Source organism: Armigeres subalbatus, chromosome 1, assembly GCF_024139115.2.
Source record: "Armigeres subalbatus isolate Guangzhou_Male chromosome 1, GZ_Asu_2, whole genome shotgun sequence".
In the NCBI taxonomy this organism is placed as follows: Eukaryota; Metazoa; Arthropoda; class Insecta; order Diptera; family Culicidae; genus Armigeres; species Armigeres subalbatus.
In genome coordinates, this window is record NC_085139.1 from 73,235,479 (window position 1) to 73,258,951 (window position 23,473).

The window sequence follows — 23,473 nt, forward strand, 5'->3', positions numbered from 1 at the left end:
AGAATAGTTCAAAAATAGTTCAAAGTGGTTCAAAAAACGACCTAGCTCCACCACGCTCAATCGATTCCGTCCCATGCTCCGAGTGTATGCCAAAAGCCAATTTGAACAAAAACTGATTGGGCACAAGCCGGTTCAAGTTCGTATGAAAGCTAAACCTTTCAGTACACTGACTACAGTGCCTCTCCTCCAAACGCTGGCGAAAAGAGAACCCACATAGCTGAATGAAAACCGCACCTTGGTAAAGATCCATTGATTACGTAACGCAAAAAAAAGCATTTTATACCCCGCTCACTCCTTGGCTCACTTCCATGTCACACTTTTTGTATGAAGTATCTGCGCCTGGTGCGATAGATATCACAGACAAATTCTGGCTATTTTGTTGAATTACACGTTTCACTGATGCTTTCCGAGAAGCCTAATTATCAGGATTTGGCAACCTCGAATAAAATCGACTCACAACTATCGGAACGACAATTCAATATGCATTGTCTATGGAGTCAAAGCTCTTGAATTTTTCATCCAGTCATATCGTCTACCCCCTCGGCAGGGCCCTATGACGAAGCGCCACAATCAGAATAATGTAAAATTCAACCTCGCCATATCAACTGTCATACAAATCTGAAACGACCTGTCCACGGTAAGCCCCTATTCAAACCAGCCCAAATCATCGGAAGACACCCAGAATATGAAACATAGTCGACTGAGCGTGGCGGAGCAAAATCATTTTTGAACCACCCTAATTATTAGTTTGCTGCTGCCGCTGCCGGTGTTTACATTCGCTCCGCGATCAGTTTTTATTGGGTTTTTTCGATCAAAAATAGCAGTTTATATTAAGTTTTTGCTTCAAACAAGATACTGATTTCAAAAGGTGATGTTTAATTGGCATTCCATCAACATTTCGGGCTGCTCATGTGCGGAGAAGTGTGTGAAAACTTGTTTTTTCAATGCCCTGTAAGAAGAAGTGAAGTGCCCAAGTGAAGTGGTGATAAGCCCACCAAATCGCGAACGGCTATTAAATTGGCACGAAGCTGCTGATTTATTCTATAATTCGAGCCGAAATGCAAAGGATTCTTTGAAGAAACATGTTAATTATCACGGGAAGTAATTAAATATGTTGTGAGCAGGTTAGTAATTTGAATATTAAACTTTTGTTCGATGATGTTCGATGCATTCGAATGTTGGTGGGAGAGGAGTGCGGGAGGTGTGGTAACGACCCGTGGAAGGTCCGGTGCCATATTGACGGCCATCGTGGTACTCTTCCAACTATGTCCTTAAATCGACATCATCTACGAATCCGTGATACTTCACGCCTTCAAGCAACTTCAGTGTTAGCACCCGATAGATATCACCTTCCACAGCGTTGGGCCGAGTATGGAACCAGAATTCGGCCCTGTAAGTACCTCCTAAGCAGGAATGGATTATTCGGCATGCAGTCTTTGAAAGTAAACTGAATGATTTATATTTAATAATTGTTTCGGAGTTAGATTTTCACCTTCTTCAGTGCCGAAACGTCGGTAATGGTCGAATAGAAATCATTCAGCTTTCTTACAACGACTGCATGCCGAAAACTTAAACATTAATCAATCGATTACAATCGTAGCTCACAAGGATTGTATTTTTTTCTCTCCTACTGGCGTCCATACGCCTGCGTAGTGGACGTCCTCACGCCTCCCAACTAGCTCACCTTTTGGAGGATTTACTCCGGGTCGAATTACTGCCTTGATTTAGCACTACACTTTTTTGAGCTATTTAGCTTTCAGCGTACTCACAATCTACTCAATTTACCCCGACAGATGATCTATCATACTGCGACAGAGAGTCCCCAGGCGGTTGAAGCGCTCCCGATACCGATGGTCCACACCCGTGGATGTTATTACGTTACCGAAACTACTCTTTCACCTGGTCAGCACAGATTCGTTCCAAAGATTCCGGGTGGAGATAGCTTTCGATTCAATGGTGCCCGACGACCTGAAGCTGGTGCATTCGCACGCCATGGACTACGTCACCGGCGGTGTATCTAGCCTACTCCGATGACCTGCTTTCCCATGTCCTTGAGCCACTCAGTTCCCAACTGAGTTGTTTAGTCGAATAGTCCCCGACGGAGGATCTATCTCACTCCGACGAGAAGTTTCCAGGAGAATGAGTTCCTCCGTAGCCGACCGTAATGTCACGTTCTGCGGTTTCGCGTTATGGATTGATGCCTGCCGTAATGGGGCGCTAGCCAAGCCTCCCTCTGTCTCGTAGATCAGTTCTTGAATCTTAAAGTAGCTTTCCAAAATCGTGGAAAGTGGATGTCATTTTTTTCTCCAGCGGTAATTTTAGTAACTTTTGCATTTGCATCAGCGGATTGCAAATTCGGCTGATGGTGGCTGCCGTTTATTGCGCATTCCACAGTTTTTGTACGCGTGGTGATCTTAAAAATTATTCGTGAAGTGAAAAGTGGCCGTGAATCGAAGTATCGAAGTTAAGTTTGAATAAGTCAAGTGTTAAACTTGTCCTACAATCAGATTGCGGTTCGTGGTATGTTCATCCGGTGTAGCAGATGGTTCGTGGGACTGTGTGGTTCCGGATTCGGATTTCGGTGGATCCGAAGGACAGAAGAACCAATCCAAAGAATGGTGAAGCAGAGCAAGTTGACCGAGATGATTGGCAAACCCCCTCCTGCTAATTGTTTCGCAGATGATTGACGGTGGTAAGGTCTCTTCGAATCATCGGGACAGTCATGAGTACGAAATTGGTAAGCACGTTCCGGTTACTGTCAAACGCATCATCCTTGATGCTTAACGCACGCTTAAAATATATTTTGCTCGTAGTCACCTTTTCGACGCAAACATCCAGTAAAAGTTAAAATATTTAGTTAGGTTGATTTATTCATTCCGGATATAGTTAAACATGTACCGAAATATTCGTAATTACACTATCATTTTACGGAATTGGGTATAATTATTATTCAATTGAAAATCGTGCGGTTAAACTAAACAAACAGCGACTCGAAGCTTTTTTTTTACGGAATACCCGTTTACATAGAATATTTTTGCAGACAGTTTCCAGCAAGGTTTCCAGTGTGTTGCTGTTGAGTGTAAATTGATTTGTTGCTGATTTTGTGATTTTTGATTTCAATAAAGAAAACGCCAGATCAGATAGTAATTTAGGGCTTTAGAAGCAGAAAGGTGTAAGTGACATTTTATTCAAATTTGCTATGGTTTTAGTGCTTTACGGCCACATATTGATATGGTTTGCACGTTATTTGTAAAACATGTGAAAATTCACAAAAAAAAATCATACCATTTGTTTGGAACGAAAAATATTGTACACTTATTTTCTCAAAATTAAGTTTTTGACACATACACCCTTTGCATTTGTCCCCACAATAAATTAAAAATAGCACAAATTAGTACGAAATTGTCATTTTGCAAATTTCATTAATATATGAGCAATAAGCATATCGTTATTGATGGAACAAGCACTTTACTTCGCGTGCCGATTATGGAAAAATCATATAGAAATCTATTGCAAACCATTAGTTTTGAGAGTGTTTATGTGTTATCATAGAAACATCCTGGTTTTTTTAAAACAATCTTTGAATGTATAGAATACAATGTATATTGTTACCCGAATGTTCGATAATTCTACATTTACGTTCTACAATATTTCTACAACGTTACATCCAAGTTCACCATAATTATTACCCTACCAAAAAATTTGAATGCGGTATTTTTACGGAAAAGGACCTGTGAGCAAAACAAAAACTTTCTAGTGGCTAGCTCCTCATGATCATGGAGAAACTCATCCCGAACAGGAGAGATTAACTTTATAATACCTAATTCTGTTTTTGATACCATACTCTGTTATGAACTGGGCGTGGTGGAAGGTTGTACCAGGAATTAATATGCAATGTCTTCCGGTATAACATGCTGTTTTATACCAATACCAAACGCATAACAAGTTATTATTCGCTTGGTATTGTGATACCTAGACGTGTTGTGCCTGAAGTGTTTTGCGTGTTGATTTTTGGTACTGTTTTTGGTGTTTAGCAAATTCATACCAATTTCTGTTATCGAGATCGTCACTTCTGTTAGTAATATATATAAAATCATGGAAAGTGAAGATGCGTGTCCTGAAAAATATGAATGAATCAACAATGAATAAGAAAGTTAAGATGTTACAATCACGAATACAATCAGTTATACCGGTGCAGGAAAGAAGAATCATTACATCTCGTTCACCAATAAAATGATTGAAACAGCATTCATACAACAAGCAGGATTTAACTTTATACTAAATAAATACCTACATCTAAAAAGTCGAAAATGCGTGTGCAAGTTTTTCGTGTTTTGTGTTAGACATAGAACGATCAGAGATCGCGTCCAGACATATTTTCTTCAGTAAGCAGAACGATCGGCTGGCATTCGAAATTTTGTTCTGCTTTGTGCGGTAAGCAAAACGATCAGCCGGTCACCGAAAATTTGTTCTGCTGTGTGCGGGAGTAAATTAATTGAATAGTAAAAGTTTGAATCGCGTCCAGACATGTTTCTTCAGTAAGCAGAACGATCGGCTGATCATCAAAATTTTGTTCTGCTTTGTGCGGTGAGCAGAACGATCGGCTGGTTACCGAAATTTTGTTTTGCTTTGTGCGACCTTCAATATAAAATTATCAGTTTTGTTTTCATCGATTAAAATACACGCTATACACGGCATACCGTTTACCAAAACGAACCCCTGCCAACGAACCCTATCAAAGCGAGTATCATGTCAACAATGTCCTACCTATTCCTTAATTTACCTGCATTCGGACACGGCCGGCGCTGGTATTACTTATTTTTGGGTCACCAGTTATTACACATTGAAATGATGTTAGTCCCAAACTCCTTCGTTTGGCTTTGTGTAATTACAGCTGACCTGGCAATAGCGGAGTAGCAACCGTGGGCGGTCAATTATGCTCATGCTCATGCTTAAAGTAGCTTTCCAAAATCGTGTAACGGTACTTCCGCTGGAGCAACGTTTTGGCAATCTCAGCCCAGCAGGAACTTTTGACCGCATTCCGCACGTCGAGTGTTGCTATTGCGCAGTAACGGATATCGCGCCGCTGGTATTCGATGGCGACCTCGGCAATGTCAACCACCGATTTACTAGTGTTCAGACCGTCCTTTCCGAAAGCCGAACCCAATTTCCGTTGGGACCAGGTGCTTTACTCGGGTCGAGGGACTTTGTCACCGTCATCAGATCCTCTACTGTCACTCTCGCCACCAATCCGTCGTCTGCATCTATTGAGGTTGCTGGCGACCAATGGGACGACCATCACCACCGGATAAGAGTCTCTCCACTGTCTATCAAAGCAGGGTTCCTTGCTCTTTTTGATGGCCTTGTTTAGGGTCAGCCTCATCGCTTTGAATAGCTCGATGTGCTGCTCTCTCACTTGCGCCAAGTGTGTTCTTTGCAGTTTTCTTTTTGTTCTTAGTTACACTATCGAAGTGAGCGACCTTCCACGCTCGGGTTGTAGGAGTAGCTCCCCAGCTTTCTCTCCTTGCATCGCTGCTCATCCTGTACTGGATAGCCAAACGATCACTATGGGTATGTAACCATCGCCAACGGGTTGCAAGGGTGGTCCGACCGTCCGCACTGGCGGTGCTCTACATACTCGAAGCACTTTCTTCTTCTTTCTTCAGCAGGTTGATGGTTCGAGTGCCGAGGTCGGTCCGACGATTCCGGTTTGCAGACGACTTCCGGTTCGCTAGCGCCCTGACAATACCACGAATACCACATGGTCTGGAGTCGCCTCTACGTTGATACACGCCGGACAGAATGGCGATGACGCATGTCCACACCGGCGCAGATATTGGCGGTAACAACCGTGTCCGGATAGGAACTGAGTGAGGTGAAAGTTCACCTCACCATGCTCCCTGTTCACCCACATCGACACATTGGGGATGAGCCTCCGGTTATGTTTCGTCTCCCCAGGCTGGAACTCTGTACCTTAGTATCGAGCATGATATTGTCAGCAGAAGGCGCCTACTGCTGCCCAAGCAACACCTCTTGTTTCTCAGTGAGTAACAACAACTGTGGTGTGACTTACTAAAGGTCTGACGTATGCACAACGCGTCGTATTTGGAACTCCTTTGTGACACAAAAAGCGCAAGAGGTGGAGCCTATTTGCAACATCTTGCGGCTACAATGAAAATAAAAACACAAAAACCAACCGGGAATCGAACCATGGACCTTGAGATTTGCAACCTTCTACTATAACCATCACACCAACAATTCTATTTGGAGATTCTGCTACAATTATTTTTTATTATTTATTCAGACTAAGGCCGAAGTGGCCTGTGCGGTATATAAGAGTCTTCTCCATTCGGGTCGGTCCATGGCTACACGTCGCCAACCACGCAGTCTACGGAGGGTCCGCAAGTCATCTTCCACCTGATCGATCCACCTTGCCCGCTGCGCACCTCGCCTTCTTGTGCCCGTCGGATCGTTGTCGAGAACCATTTTCACCGGGTTACTGTCCGACATTCTGGCTACGTGCCCGGCCCATCGCAGTCGTCCGATTTTCGCGGTGTGAACGATGGATGGTTCTCCCAACAGCTGATGCAATTCGTGGTTCATTCGCCTCCTCCACGTACCGTCCGCCATCTGCACCCCACCATAGATGGTACGCAGCACTTTCCTTTCGAAAACTCCAAGTGCACGTTGGTCCTCCACGAGCATCGTCCAGGTCTCGTGTCCGTAGAGGACTACCGGTCTAATTAGCGTTTTGTAGATTGTCAGTTTGGTACGGCGGCGAACTCTATCCGATCGGAGCGTCTTGCGTAGTCCAAAGTACGTACGATTTCCAGCCACTATGCGTCTCCGAATTTCTCTGCTGGTGTCATTTTCGGCAGTCACCAGTGAGCCCAAGTACACAAATTCTTCTACCACCTCGATTTCGTCACCACCGATGCAAACTCGCGGTGGGTGGCTCACATTGTCTTCTCTTGAACCTCTTTCTATCATGTACTTCGTCTTCGACGTGTTGATGACTAGTCCGATCCGCTTAGCTTCCCTCTTCAGTCTGATGTAGGCTTCCTCCATCTTCTCAAAGTTACGTGCCATAATATCTATGTCGTCGGCGAAGCCAAATAGCTGGACGGACTTATTGAAAATTGTACCACTCGTGTTAATCCCTGCTCTTCGTATTACCCCTTCCAAAGCGATGTTGAATAGCAGACACGAAAGACCATCACCTTGCCGTAGCCCTCTGCGGGTTTCGAAGGGACTCGAGAATGCCCCTGAAACTCGAACTACGCACATCACCCGATCCATCGTCGCTTTGATCAACCGTGTCAGTTTATCCGGAAAACCGTGTTCGTGCATTAGCTGCCATAGCTGGTCCCGATCGATTGTATCATATGCGGCTTTGAAGTCGATGAATAGATGATGTGTGGGAACGTTGTATTCGCGGCATTTCTGCAGTACTTGGCGAATGGCGAACACCTGGTCCGTGGTGGAGCGTTCGCCCATAAAACCCGCCTGGTACTGCCCCACGAACTCCCTTGCAGTTGGTGCTAGTCGACGGCATAAAATTTGGGAGAGTACCTTGTAGGCGGCGTTCAGCAATGTGATTGCGCGGTAGTTGCTACAATTCAGCTTATCGCCCTTTTTGTAGATGGGACACACGACACCTTCCATCCACTCCTGCGGCAAAACTTCCTCCTCCTCAATCTTGGTAATGACCCAGTGCAGCGCTCTAGCCAGTGCCTCACCACCGTATTTAAATAGCTCTCCTGGTAGTTGGTCAACCCTAGGGGCTTTGTTGATCTTCAGCCGGCCAATCTCCTCCTGGATTTCCTGGAGATCCGGAGCCGGTAAAATTATGTCCTGCGCGCGTTCTCCCAGGTCCATCACCATACCGCCATCTTCGTCTGCCACATCGCCATTCAGGTGTTCTTCGTAGTGCTGCCGCCACCTTTGGATCACCTCACGCTCGTTCGTAAGAAGGTTCCCGTTTATGTCCTTATACATATCAGGCTGTGGCACGTGGCCCTTACGTGAACGGTTTAACTTCTCATAGAACTTTCGTGTGTTATTAGCGCGGTACAGTTGCTCCGTTTCTTCACGGTCTCGATCTTCCTGCTGGCGCTTTTTCCTCCGGAAAATCGAGTTTTGTCTGTTCCGCGCCTGTTTATATCGTGCCTCGTTCGCCCTCGTGCGGTGTTGCTGCAATCTCACCAAAGCTGCATTTTTCTCCTCCACTAACTGCTTACATTCGCCGTCATACCAGTCGTTTCTCTGATCCGGGGGCACCGTGCCAAGTGCAGCGTTTGCGGTGCTACCAATGGCGGATCGAATATCTCTCCAGCCATCTTCAAGAGACGCTGCGCCTAGCTGCTCTTCCGTTGGAAGTGCCACTTCCAGCTGCTGCGCGTATTCTTGGGCTAGTCTACCGTCTTGTAGCCGCCCAATGTTAAGCCGCGGCGTCCGACTTCGACGCGTGTTGTACACCGTCGAGAGTTTTGAGCGCAGACATACTGCAACGAGGTAGTGGTCGGATTCAATATTCGCACTGCGGTAAGTGCGGACGTTCGTGATGTCGGAGAAGAATTTACCGTCGATTAGAACGTGGTCGATTTGGTTTTCCGTTTCTTGGTTAGGTGATCTCCATGTGGCCTTGTGGATATTTTTGCGGGGAAAGAAGGTGCTTCGGACTACCATTCCGCGGGAGGCTGCGAAGTTTATGCATCGTTGGCCGTTGTCATTCGATACGGTGTGCAGACTATCCGGTCCGATGACCGGTCTATACATTTCCTCCCTTCCTACCTGTGCGTTCATGTCACCGATGACGATTTTAACGTCCCGCAGTGGGCATCCATCGTATGTCTGCTCCAGCTGTGCGTAGAACGCTTCTTTCTCGTCGTCGGGTCTCCCTTCGTGTGGGCAGTGCACGTTGATGATGCTATAGTTGAAGAAACGGCCTTTAATCCTCAGCTTGCACATCCTTGCGTTGATTGGCTGCCACCCAATCACGCGTTGGCGCATCTTACCCAGCACTATGAAGCCGGTTCCCAGCTCGTTGGTGGTGCCACGGCTTTGGTAGAAGGTATCCGCTCGATGCCCGCTTTTCCACACTTTCTTTTCTGTTCAGCAAATCTCCTGCAGCGCCACGACGTCGAAGTTGCGGGGATGTAATTAGGGCTTCCATTCCCGGAAACGATTTCCCGGGAAATCATATTTCCCGGGATTCCCGATTCCCGGGATTTATGTATCAGTTTCCCGAATTTCCCGGGAAATGAACAACATACTAAAATATTTTGTGATAATTGACTTATTTTATTAAAATTTGATGATAACGGATTTTGGGGTATCAATTACATTTTTTTTACTAGCATCATCTCACTATTTATTTCACTTTTGAAGTTTAAGTTACAACTGAAAATGTTACAGAATCATATGGTGCATTCCAATACGTGTTGAAGAGAGGCGAGACAAAGAACCAGTTTGTATTTATTGTTCGTGTATTCAGTAGGTAAGCGTTGTGAAGTCGAATTAAAAATTTAGTATCTGTGGTGAAACAGCAGAGCTATCAATGTTCGCAAATACTGAGGCAATAGCAGTGACCGCTTTGGCAGGTTTGTCCTACTATTTTAAAAGGTTTTTTAAGACCTTCAATCCTTTTTGATTCAATTCCCGAACAGACTCATATTCCGCAGACTCGTTTGTATTTTAAGATATTTCTGAAATATTTCATTTGAATATTTTATAATATTGGTGGGCTAACAGATCTTGATGGAAAAACAGATTTTATGTCTTTAGTATGCGTTTATTACAACTGTCTTACAACAAATACTCGCAAAACTTTTGCAATTTGATGCGTTTTATGGATCGTACACACGGTCAAGCAGTTCGACCAACATTGACTCCACCTCTCGTTTATTCAAACATCCATCAAGTTTCACCAACAGCGACACGAACAATCAATTTATTCGACCAACAATATCACACACGAACGACCGAAGCGCCAACTTGAGCACCAACCATCAAAAAATATATGGGGGTTTGTGCAACTTCACTTCAAATGCTAAAACATGTTCGGCGAACCTTGACTCCGCCCCCGACAACTCAAACCAAAATCAAACCGTTTTAATTTTTTCCAACCGAGCCGCCAACTGTCAAATGGTTGTTCGAACAACTCTCGCTTAACTTTTCAAAAGGACCTAAGTAACATTTTTTTCATGAATTAATTTGAATAGCGCAATCAACAGAACAACATGAAAGCTATTGATTGCAGTACTCAAATTAATTCCTAGCATGAACTATTCTTATACTCGACGACTTTTTTTTGTGCATAGAATCTTCTGGTCAAATGAAAAAAATGTTACTTAGGTCCTTTTGAAAAGTTAAGCGAGAACTTCACACACGTTCAAACAAAGCAGCAACCGAAGCGTTTTCTTGGGGGTGGAGTCAATGTTCGTCAAACTGCTTGACTGGTGTGTACGTTGCATTAGGTGCTGTTCGGCAGTTCAAAGGATCATTAAAGTACTCGCCTGACAACTCTTTTTTATGTCGAATGGAATTTCAAATATTTCATCTGCTTTAAATACAAAACGTGTTCAAGTGGACTTACAATGTACATGAATAAAAATGGTTTATCCTTCAAAGTTGACCAGAAGATTCTATGCACAAAAAAGTCGTCGAGTATAAGAATAGTTCATGCTAGGAGTATTTTGGCGATAATAGAAGAGAATCTCTCGAAGACGTCGTTGTCCAAAAACTGAAATAAATTGTGGATAAAACCTGAAAAAGTTTTTTAAAAAATATGGAGAAGTAGCACATAATATAGCTCATCAGGACACTGCAGATCTTACTCTGTAACGATTTAGTCAGCAAAATATTAATTTTTCGATTTAATTGTGTGTCAAATTTTGTACACTTTGACACACTGTGTATTGCCATCGGAAACAATGCATACGCTGATTCAAGCCTTCTCACATACTGCAAAGCGGATAATTCGTACCTAGCGCGGGTATAAAAGAAGCCTCCATGCATCGAATCGAGGCTCAGTTCACTACAGTCGATGGGCGAAAGTCGACTCTAAATAAGCATCCCGGGACAAACAGCCAGCCTTGGCTTTGGAGGAAGCCGTCGCCGGGAGAGCAGCCAGCATCGTTAAATTGCTGGTGCGGCAAGCAGTCGACGCGGGCCATAGGTAGAAGTCTACCCATCGCTGGTGCCGTGTGGAGCGTTCAACGAGTGAACATGACCAGACGTGCAGTGCAGCAGTTCCGCAACACCCTCCCACCCACCACCAACGTGTAGAATGTTGGAAATTGCAAATGTTATTGCAACCAACTACAATAAGAGTTATTAAATAGTTTTCCATCATGTGGTGAGTCAACGATGGGGGCGAGTGATATCATACGCACTATGCAACTGAAAACCGACGTAAGTTAAGTGCAAATTAGAAGATCACGCTGTGTATTTTTTTTTGTAAATTTTGTACTCCGCAGCGCGAAGCGGTCGGTTTTTTTTAGTTCGGAATTTGGATCCGAAGTGAAAGTGCTAGCTTTGTAAAATGTGAGGAAGTTTGATTCGGTTAATAAATTTCGAAATTAGTTTGACGTTTTGTTGACGAATCATTTAGTGTTGAAAGTGAATATGATTGAGCAGATTCCGCAATAACGGTTTTCGGACCACGACGTGGCCGACTAGCAAGCTGGGCAAATTAAAATGAAGCTTGGCAATTCCTTTCGAGGAATTGGCGCAAAAGCCAAGTTTTTAAGCGGAATTTGTTCGTCTTCACTATTTTGATAATTTTATGATGACTCCACCGGAATAAACCGTTACAACACTTGATCCAGAGCAGATGCTGATACTTATAACATGGCGAACGTTTTGTAGAAGGAGTAAACGCTTTTCGAACTGAACAAAATCTTTCTCAGGCTTTCAACAACCCTTTCATCATTTGAGGACAAAATAGCAAGCCTCCCTGATGGCAAATGTATATTTTCAAAACCATATTTTACAACAAAATTTAAACTACGATTTTATAAAAGACAGGACACTACGATTTTGAATTAGTTTCGAGAGTTTTTTTTTATTTCCCGGGATCCCGGGAAATCCCGGGAAATTATTATTTCATTTCCCGTTTCCCGGGAAGTTGATTCCCGGGAAAATGGAAGCCCTAGATGTAATTCATCGTAGATCATCCTGTCGTAACCTGCGAAACCTAGCGACTTGCAATTCCATGTTCCAAGCTTCCAATCGCGATCCTGTATTCGTCGCCTAGGTCTTTGCCGATTATATCGAGTCGCATTATCTCTTATACTGTTCGTAATGATTGGTTTTCTAGGCGGCTTATTGGGCCTGCGCAAACCTCCTGTCTCGTCGGAGGGCCGTCGTGTCAGGGCTGTTTAGCGTCCCACCTAACACCAGGACTTGGGCTTGTGCGCTTTGAGCGGCACACGGTCGCTTTGGTGGGGCCTACTTGCGGATACATGCAGCTTTTTATAGAGGTTTAACAGGGCCCACTGTCAAACCCCACCACATCCTAGGCAAGCCCCACAACTCGCAGATGGCCTGGGGAGGGATCGTCAAGCCCTTGGACATAGTCCCTGCTGCCCTTCTGCTACAAGTGCACTACATAAACAACAAAGTCATTTGTAACTTCATTGTACCTTATACGGAACATGCAGGGGACTGTCAAAACTAAAATACTACTCAGCTGAGTTCAAAGTGTTTTGCAACATTTCAGAAACATTGTCGTAACAGCAATGAACCGAAGTGTTATTAATTCTGCAACTTATCTGTTTTGTTTCTGATATGGAACACATCGAATTTAAAACCACCCAAGAAGTCAGATGAGTAGAATATTGCGACGCCACTTAAACGGAAATGAAACATTGTGATTTTCCGAAACTGGGAAGTGGCTTTAATGTGACTCGGTGTATTGCCAGTGTCTTCAATGCAATTTAATAGGAACAAACACCTATTTGAAAGATGTTGCGCGTGCTGCTTGGGTGCCTTTCGGACCGCCGACATTTGGTATGATCCTTGCTAACGCACTGATCATTTGAGCCGCCTTTTCATAGGAATAGTCCACGTGGGTGTTGAAGTTCAACCGGTCATCTATCATCACACTTAGATGTCTCAGAGTTCGCACCGACGGGATGTCGTGCCCTCCGATGGTAATCTGCATCCGCTGGATTACTTTGCAGTTGCTGAACAGCATCACTTCCGTTTTCCCGAGCAGCACAAGTCAGACAAATATGGTTGCAGCAACTTGATTGTGACTAAATCTGGTCGCATATGAGTTGCAGTAACCTATGTGGAACATGTGTGCTGCTAGGGTTGTGTTGAGCCAGCTGCAGCTTGGCTCCATTCATTCAGGTTTCTACTGCGTCGGTCGCTTCCGCCACCAGCATTTCCACCTCCTCCAGTGAATCACCGGTTATCGTTAGGACGACATCATCCGCGAATCCGTAAATCTTTACACCTTTGGGCAACTTCAGCGTCAGCACCCCGTTGTTCATCATATTCCATAACGTTGGGCCCAGTATGGTTCCTTGTGGAACGCCCGCCGTAACCCTGATCGACATCTGCCCCGAGTTCGTGTCGTAAACCAGAATCCGATTCAGGAAGTAGTTCCTAAGGATCTTACACAGGAAGTCGGGGATTCACATTCTATGCAGCGTTGCGGCGTTGGCCTCCCAGCTGGCACTATTGAACGCGTTTTTGACGTCAATCGTTACTACCGCGCAAAACCGATTTCCCCTCCTCTTCTTTTTAGACGCCCTCTCTGCATCTTCAATGACTGTCCTTATTGCATCCACAGTCGATCTGCCTTTACGGAATCCAAACTGTTTTTTTTCGATAAGCCAGTCTCACCCTCCGTGAATCAGCGTCAGCTTCTCGGCACAACTCCTTGAAGCAGTTGGACTTGCTGATTTGGATCGCCCGTTTGAAAGCCGCTCTAGCTTCACGGAAAACTATCTTTCTCTGACCATTTCAGACCTTGCCCTCTGAAAGTGTCTCCTAGCTCTGAGACACACAGCGCGAAGGTTGGCAAGATTTTCGTTACACCTTGGCCGTAACTTGGCCGTTGGCTGTTCGTTGACTCTAATTTCCTCGGCATCGTCGCATCGCAAGCCCTCGCTAGCGTTTCCGTCAGTTGGTCTGCGTCAAGGTTTGTAGCGTCGCTGTGCGCTCGAAGTGCTTCAATAAAAAGATCCTTATCGAAGTCCTTCGTCTTCCATCTTCGCCAACAAGACCTCATCTCCCGTCGTACCGTCGGCGTTCGTGTTCCAACACTATACCGGATCGCTTGGTGATCACTATGGGTATAGTCTTCACAAACTCTCCAGTTCATGTTCCTCACCATCGACGGACTGCAGAACGTGACATCGATGATGGACTCCCTGCCATCTCTGCGAAATGGACTAACGGTACCTTCGTTGCCCATCTTACTTCCAGCTTAGCCAGCGCCTCCAGCAAACGTAACCTCAATCAAATCGCCTCGCCAAAATCGCCTCCAATAATCACTGGTTTTAGGCAGATCAGCTTCTCCGTAAGTGAGTCCAGCATCCGGTTATACTGCTCCAGAGTTCACACAAAGATCCCGGTAATTTTGGCGATTACGAAACACCCTCGTTTGAAGTATCTACCATTTCTTGGATAGGGAATCTGCCCATCACTTAGATAGCCGAAATTCCCGTAGCATCCGCCACTCAAATGCCGTTGTCAGAAGGGATCCGGTACGGCTAAGCAATTATTGTCACTTCGCACATTGCTTCTGTTGTTGACTGCCACAACAGCTTCTGTGCGGTGTCGCAATGATTGAGATTTAACTGGATGATCTTCATTAATCTCGACCCGTCATCGCCTTCTTGTAGACAGGGCATTGGAAGCCACCCGTCATATGGTCGTTTCCGTCCTCCGGTTTGCAGAGCAGGCATCTTTGTTGCTTCGCGCAGTCCCTAGCAACGTGTCCTTCTCCACCACATTTCCAAACGCCATACATTTAAAGCATCGCTCCATCTGTTTGGTGATTCGAGGGGTGAGTCTCAACGGACAAATTGACCATCCGACTTTCACCTTGCCCAGCTGCACCATTTTGTTGGCACCGCCTACCGGTAGTCGTATCGCTGCTATTTGTGTGCCACCTACGCTTTCCTCAGCCGAATGGTCATCTGAACCTCGCCCAGCGTGCATTGTGAGGTCTGTGCATCCCTCAGTTTGTCTACCGTAGTGATCTCGTTCAGGTCTCTGTACTCGACCACTGCCTCTTGCGTTAAAGCTCTTACGTTTCCTTCACTACCTAAGAAGTTGGCAATGAGCTCCCGGAAGGCCGAGCTCTTGACCGGATCCTTCTCCAGCTCGAACAGCAATTCCGCCTTCTGAGTACGCCTAGTCCTCACCACTTTTTCACCCAAGTCCTTGAGCACCGGGTCCTCTCTCACCTTGTCGTCTTGTCGCTCACTTCGACTATCAAGACGTCCCCCTTGACCCTCTCACGAGTAGAGCGATGTTTTTCTTTGTTCTTCTGCTCCTTCTTTGTTTTCACGTTCTCCTTCTGCTTCTTTCACTTCTCCCGCTGGCTTTCCACGGTTTGCCAATCACTGTTCTTGACGCCTTCCTACGCTCGCTTCTCCGTGCGAGTATTCCGGGGGCTCATTGGTGCCTCGACTGTTGTATGCTCCGCTGCATCTTTCAGTGCTTTTTCAGCTGCTTCTGCTGTTCTTTTGAGCGCGTTCTGTTCGTGCTCAGCAGTTTTAACGGTGGACTTGATGCTCGTCACTAGAAACTTGATCTTCGTGTGAACATTGTGCTTGTCCTTCACGAAGTCACTGACTCGCTTCCGCACCTCCATCAGGTTGGACCTCCCAAGTTGTAGCTCATCATGAGTAGCACTACTTTCCGAATTTGGAGTGGACATCCTACTCTCGAATCCTAGCTCCTGTTGGCCTGCCCGGTTCTCAGCAGCCTTGGCCATACTGCTGGTACTCGCTACTGCTACCTGCGACATCACTGGAGATCGCTGCAGCTTTCCAATTTTTACGCCTCCTAAGTAACATTTTAAGTTTTATAACGCTCTTGAAGCCCATAATTTACTCTTCAAGAGTGTTATAAAACCAGTATGAAACCAAAATGTTACTTGGGCTCGCCTACTCCATCATTGTTTGTAGAATTTGTTTCTATGTTCTGATCCCATGGGTGCCTTTGTAAACAGTGAGGTCCATGCAAGGGTTGACTCCGGTACCTTATAACACCGTGTTCAGAGCCGGATCGGCGTAAATCAGAATGGTGCATCTGAACCTACTACACATCGGTATAGGTGACAGGTGTTGAGCGTTACCGGAGGCCTGCCAGGTTGTTTACCGGGACGGAGGCAGTCGAACTATTAGCCTGCTTGCCATTTCGAAAAGATGTCAATCTTTTTACTCAGGAAACAGAATAGCACGACTGTCGGCCCATATACGCCTAATCCTATCTTAAAACCGAGAATCGTCCAATGTCGTTTGCCGTGACCAGTATACTATAATCAGGATCTTACTAGTATGAATCCTGATGTGCCGGTTGGCACTCCTGTTGGGCTTGTGTGCTTTGAGCGGCGCACGGTCGCTGTGATAGGGCCTGCTTGCAGACACAAGCCCTTGGACAAAGTCCCTGCTGCCCCATGTGTGTGTGTACCTCCGAGACGATTTGGACGATAGCCGATAAAACGGCGTTCCAGCCAACTTCATCGTAACACATCCTCCGAACTAGGTTGTCAAATCAAACAATTGGGAGGTTTCGTGCAGCATTGTACCATATGTCCCTTCAATCCGCAGCGTCGGCAGAGCTTACTTCTGTTAGGGCCTTTGCAGTCCCATTGCTTGTGCCCCGGTTCCAGGCACAGGAAGCAAACTTCGAGTTGCTCGTATATGCCCACAAGGCACACCGACTATCCCACCTTGACGCTCCCTAACTTGACTACCTTGGAGGCGTCCGCTGCAGATAGCCGAACCGATGCTACCTGCGTCCCTGCCGGACCTTTCCGTTGCCGAACGGCTGCGGTGGGCGTCTCCACTTCACACTGTCGCCACAGTGCCGTGACGAGCTCTTCGACTTCGGTGATCTCGTCCAGGTCTTTAACCCTTAGATTCACTTCCGTCGTGAGTGCCTTTACCTTGACCATCTCACCTAGGACTTCCTCCGCCAACTTCTTGTAGGCGGCGCCCTTTTGCGAAACGCCCCGCTTCAGCTCGAGGATCATCTCGCCCGTCCGGGTACGTCTTATTCGACGTACGTCGGCGCCGAGTTCACCGAGCTTGACGTCACTCCTCATCGCCTTCAAGACGTCCGAGTACTTGGCCTCGTCCGTCTTGATGACTAGGGCATCGCCCCTGAAGCGATTGGCGCCTACCCTAGACTTCTTGCTACCCTCATTCGCCTGGGCCTTCTTTTCGGCCATTGACGTCTTCGGTTTCCTCTTGTTCTTGACCAGGGTCCAGGAGGCGTCATCCCCCTCTATTTCCCTGGTCTGGTGCGGCTGAGAGCTCTCAGCCTGCCGTAACCCCATACCACCGTCTTTCCTGGGTGGACGGACCTTTCCAAGTCCTTCCTCCCCCGGTTTTGGAGGTACCTGGCCGGGGTTCAGCTTCCCAGCCCCACTACCCTTGTTCTGGGTAGTAACCTTCCGCGTTTTGGAGCGCCCCCAGGGAGCTCATCCTCTGGAGACTGTCTCCCCCGTTTTTTGTGTCTGCTCCGTTGGAGCAGTGACCCCCTGACGTGCCCGCGAATACGTGAGCGCCACCGTCTTCGCTTGCACGCCCTCGGTCGATTCGACCTTGCCTGAGTCCGCGAATCCTTGGGCCTCAGTCTGCAGACCTCAACTCCACGGATTTCACGGGTTTACACTTGGCAGTCCTGACCGCCCTCTCCAGCTTGGCGTCCAACATCGACTTTCGAAGTTTCAGCAAGCTCGTCTTGAGGTCCTTACTGATATTATGCTTCGATGACGCAAAGTCGATGATGGCGTCCAGCTGTTCCGTCGCCACCTCGAAGGCCGAAAGCCCATCGCGTTTGCGGTTCATCGCTTTCACAAGCCATGGGCCGTCTATAACCTCTACCGGCGGAGCCTGGGAGATGGTTAAGTGACCCACGCTGGCGCTGCGCACTGAGCTGTCGACTATTGCCTCTGGCCTCCTAGGCGGAGACCTGAACAACCCACCTCTTGCGAAGGGGTTGTCGCCTACACTACTACCACTAATTGCTCGGGAAAAGAGGTCTACCACGCCAGAGCCCAGCATGACGCGGTAAGGGACAATTACTGTGGAGGGTGCCCAGGTACCCCACAGGCTCCGTTAAAGGCCTAGCTCATTATTTCACCCCCCTGGCCATGCATCTCCTCGGCACGGGTCGCTTAACGCCTTGGAATTAGGGGTTAGGGACGATGGTCCCTTTGGTCGCACCCACTCACTATAGCTGATGTCAGAAGGACAACAGGGCCCAGGCTGCACTACCAGCTAAGTACGCAACCCTTTAGTTGGTGGTCGATTGTCATCGAAAGACCCGTGGAAGCGTGAGATTGGAACTTGTGAGGACCAGAGCTGTGTAGGTCGCTCCTTCCCAGATGACAACTCACCATTTCGCAGTGCGTGTGTGTGTGTTAATAAAAGTGTCATTCATTTTTCAAGCACTTATCTTTAACCGCCTCATTTGCTTGCAATAAGTTGTATTCGACGCAGAATTTTGTCCCATTGGTTCCTATTGAAAATTGCCCAGATCGGACTATGGGCTTAAAAGTAATTGTCAAAATACTATTTTTTATAATGCACGAGAAAGGCACCATCACCGCTAGGTGGATTAATCAGGGGTTTGTTAAATATCTTGGTTGTGCATATGCACTAGAGTGAGGCGCAGTTGTATTGAAAAATGCAAACTTCGTCCAATTAAGTGAGATCAAGGTTGTTCTGAATCGGTTTGGGACCCCTATCAACTGTGCAAAATATGGGCTCGATTGGTTGCGACCTCGCATACCGCATTGCGTTTTAAATTTATATGGGGATTAGTATGGGAAAACGTACTTTTTTCCATTTTTTCTACTAGCGGCTTCAATTTATCATTAATCATGTGACTCAATACGTTAGCATATAGTCTTGAAGATGCCGAAAGACTTTGCCGAAGAAGGTACGTAGCTGGAAGGTCTACAAAAAATGTTATTACGTTTCGAAAATTGATTGTTAGAACCATATGCAGGAAATCAATGTTTCTGCCAGCACTACCGGACGACCTATGAATATCGAAGGGCAAAACCCATCTTCCTTCTTGTCGGATTTTTTTCTTTGTGAAATGATTCCAGATAGCTCCCATTAGCTCCGAAGCCCTCTAACATCAATTATTTTGAAATAATACTCAATTAAATTAGTGGTCTACGTTGTCGGGCAGGGCTGGCAGAATAAACGATATTTTGCATATGGTTCGAACACTCAATCTTAAAAGCGTTATAACTTTCTTCAGCAAAGTTTTTCGGCATCCTTTGGGTTATACTTTAACGCAATGTGCCACTTGGTTTACGATGAACTGAAACATCTAGTAGTAGAAATGCAAAAATATACGTTCTCCCATACTAATTTTCATACAAACTTCAAACGCGATGCGGAAAGCGAGGATGCAACCAATCGGTCCCAAATTCTGCACAGTTATTCAGGACCTAGAATGGCTTCGAAAAACCATTGATTTGAAAAAAATGACCATGACGCCCCACTCTAATATGCACAGCACATGTGTCGAAATGGACAAATTGATATGAAGTTTGCGAAATAGAATCCACGTATCTTGGAGGGACTCGAACCCTCAACCTTCTACTCTAGATAGGCGTGACAACTCCCTCCAAGACACGTGGCTTCTTTTTCGAAAACTTCGTATCAATTTGTCCATTTCGACACATGTGCTGTGCATATGCACAGCCAAGATATTTAACAAAAAAAAAAAACACTTTTTTTTGTCAAACTCATCCATTCCAAATCGTAAGTGTAGGAGAAACGTTCTGCTGTAGTGGAGTTCTAGTGAATGGACGTTGCTTTCGTTGGTTTTAACCCCTACGACGATGGACGGAAATACCCAATAAAACATTAATCTAGCACGATATGACATATATAGAAGATGATCTGAAACTATGTTTTCTTCAATCTGGTAATTTTCAAATTTCGAATTTCACATACGCGAAATACTTTGTATTACATTTTTATAAACCAATTCCCATAATTCTGAACTAAGATATTTTCGCTGCAACTCTGAATAAACGTACAATCCCGTTAATATTCTCGACAATTGAGTGCGGTATTGATATTCGGATCACACAATTCGGTTCATTAGTTTTGAATTCGGTTTGAGTTTGAAGAAACTTTCAACTCAAGCCTGAATGCACATAACCGATCATAAGCGTGTGTGTGTGCATTTATGTGGGGGATGGGGCGACGATGTTTGGGATTTATGCTTGGCATTTGTGCATTTACTTTTACTGGGGCCACAAATTGCAGACCAAGCGTACACTACGTTACACATTTTCCGAAAGAATGCGTCTGTGACCTTTGACTAGCAGAGAGTTGCGAGCTGAGACGAACTGTTTGTAACAACTGCAACCAACAGTTGGAGAGCTGGAATGGAATGAGTTGCATTCATACATTTTTCAGCAGAGATTCTTCTGCGAAACAAGTTCCCTGGCAGCAGCGTCGGTCGTCTGAGTTTGTACCAAACAACCGAGTTGGGAGGAGAAAGTTGCTCTTTGCTAGCGAATGTTGTGAATCCATGGTTGTTCTCAGGGAGGATATGTGGTATGATATCGTCCATGAACATATAAACTTTTCTAAAATTTTGGAGATTATTTATTGACCTGTTTTAGTCTATTAATGTTCGCGTGAAATTTCATCCTGATGTATACAAACAAGCACGATTTTTCAGTTGTTTTCAGTTTTTTTATTCGTAAGGTCGTCTGTAGTGTAGCAATACTATCCTTAGCATAAAACTGACTACCTCCGTTATCGAATATTTTTGGATTACATTGTTGCTCTTTGCTTCAGTCAGTCATATTTCCAAAGAAGAACGACTTCCGTGAACACCTTCCATGCTTCCAGCTCTTGATAAAGCTTCTAAATTCTACACACTTAGTTTTTGTATCGAAGTCGTCTAAGGAATTGTTGCTTTAAAAATGCCAACCTAGATCTTGACCTAGATTCAACTAACAGAATGGTTGCTGGAGTCATCTGTTCAGCAGTATCTCCTTGCTTAGTTCTATTAGAATTATTTGATGGTATACAAATCTTGGCTAATTTCTACAAAGTCAGACAATCAAAATTAAGTGTGTATAAAATATGAACACCGTTCCGACTGCAGTTAGTCAAGTGAATATCAAATCTTCTCTGTTGATCCTTACATGCAACCCAAAGCTTCGAACGAAAGGTCGATGGCTAAAGTAAATCACAGGCAAACAGATAAACACAAGTAATTTACGAACTTGGAATATTTGCTTTAATCTATCAATTGAAGCATTGCCATATATTTTGGATTGTTACGTCCATTTATCGTTCGATAAAAAGGTGGGAAAACCAACTCCCGCTATACGAGTGGTGCTTCTCCAGTCAGAAGAGGAACTTTCCTGACCACATCGCTTGGCTAGCTACGGGGTACATTGCATGGATATGTGAGGGAATAAAACTTTGCTACATTGAGCACTTGGCGTTAGCTAATTCGATGATGTGCGCCTAGCTGTACTTTATGGTCGGGTGCACTCAAGCAGGATCATTGAAATCGATTCGGAATTTCCTTACTGCAGGTGTTGAACCGTAAGATAATTTGCCCCATACCTACGAAGAACTTCCAGTACGTAGCATCCTACACACATAGCTCAGTACTGGTTTCAGTGTACCGAGATGAACACAAATTGGAGCGCTCTGTAGGGGAGTTCTTCTCTTGTTTCTTTTTACGAAAAGTTTAGTGTGTGAGAAATATGCATACTTTCTTGTGGTGATGCTTCCTCCAATCAACGAAATTCCATCGGCAAAAAGTGAAGAAACTTTTCCATTTTTCCTCCACTCGGATAACAATGGGGGTGGGATCATGTTGAAGACTAGCAATATTTGTTGCTATAGGAGGAGATTTGTCGGCACTGGATGCTTCCCAATATCGGACCCTTAAGAGAATACTTCTTTCCGAAAATTCTTCGATCGACCTTTTGTGTCGAACGAGAGAAATCTTTTCCACGGAACAGCTGATGTTTTAACCTTGGATGCTTTGAAATTGGTTAAACTAAGAAGATTTAAATAAACTTTGATAAATCAGACTCTTGATATGGAAAACATAAATCAAATAGCAATTATGGTTTGTAAAATTGAAAATAATATCTGATTCGATATCCAAAAAAGCAGTCCTGATAACGCATAACCAGATAAACAATGCAAATGAATGTGATTACGGCAGCTAGTTATTTACTAGGAACTCTAATATTTTTTGAATGTTTACTGTTTTGATAGTCCTTTGAAAGAGATTTCTGAAATCTGGCATCATAAGTAAGAAATTTATGCCTTCAACTAAAATGTACATGACCGGTTTAAACATGTTTCCAATTCGATTACAGCATGCAGATGAAACAACTTAAAATTTGATTTTAAACAAACCTCCATATACTTGTCTCCCCCTTTGCCTTTCTGCCCTTCCTCCACAAAAAAATCCACATATTTCCATGTATGATGACACAGCCACAAAAAAGCGCAATCTTCCAGCCTGATTCATTTTCTATAATATTACTCAGCAGGATCCGGTTCCCCAATGGGAACAAGCTTCCGTTTTTTTTTTCGTTCTCTCCCTCCATACCAGAGAGCTTCGAAAAGTGGAAAGTATCACCCAGCACTAAATTCCAAACGTCACCTTCCGCAGCGCACCCCAACCCGGAAACGGGAGCAGCCAGCGATGGCTGTTTTGTTGTTGTCATCGCATTTTCCTCCGTTCGTTCGCCCAGATGGAGCTGGGAGATGATGAAAATGGTAAGCACGGTCTTCATCACCGATGACGCCAATGTAAGCAACGGCTGATGGGTACCTGCGTTGCTATTAGGGTGTGTCGCCAGGAAGTTTTATTGTTCCCATTTTTTATTTTATTATTTGCTTGTAATGAAACTTTATTGACCCAAGTTTGAATATAGACTGTCAACAATAATACCTATTAATGAACCATGCGAGGTGAATTTTTCTCAGAAGCAAAGGAATTCAAAGTTTCGGGTAATAGTAATGAAGAATTCTTTACTTATTTTTAAACAGAGGTCTGACATCTATATCAGCAGGAACCACGAAATCTACAGGGGTGGTCCGCAAATAATCTTCTATCCGATCCATGTACTTTGCTCGCTACGTACCTCGCTTTCGAGGTGCTATCTCGTATCACTATCGAGCTGTATTGCTATCGAATTATTGTCCGAAATTAAGTTTAGGCCCATCGCAGTCGTCCGATTTTCGGGACGTTCCTTCTG

General features: G+C 45.0%; 1 protein-coding gene and 1 long non-coding RNA gene across 9 annotated transcripts in view; both read left to right on the forward strand.

The window, feature by feature from the left end:
* The window catches only part of LOC134227108 (cadherin-87A), a 1,007,180-nt gene that overhangs the window by 673,002 nt on the left and 310,705 nt on the right, over positions 1-23,473 (forward strand). The window lies entirely within an intron of this gene.
* LOC134212485 (uncharacterized) lies at positions 10,847-11,606 on the forward strand. The gene is made up of 2 exons (XR_009979286.1): positions 10,847-11,415; positions 11,481-11,606. It is a non-coding gene; the product is annotated as an uncharacterized LOC134212485 (long non-coding RNA).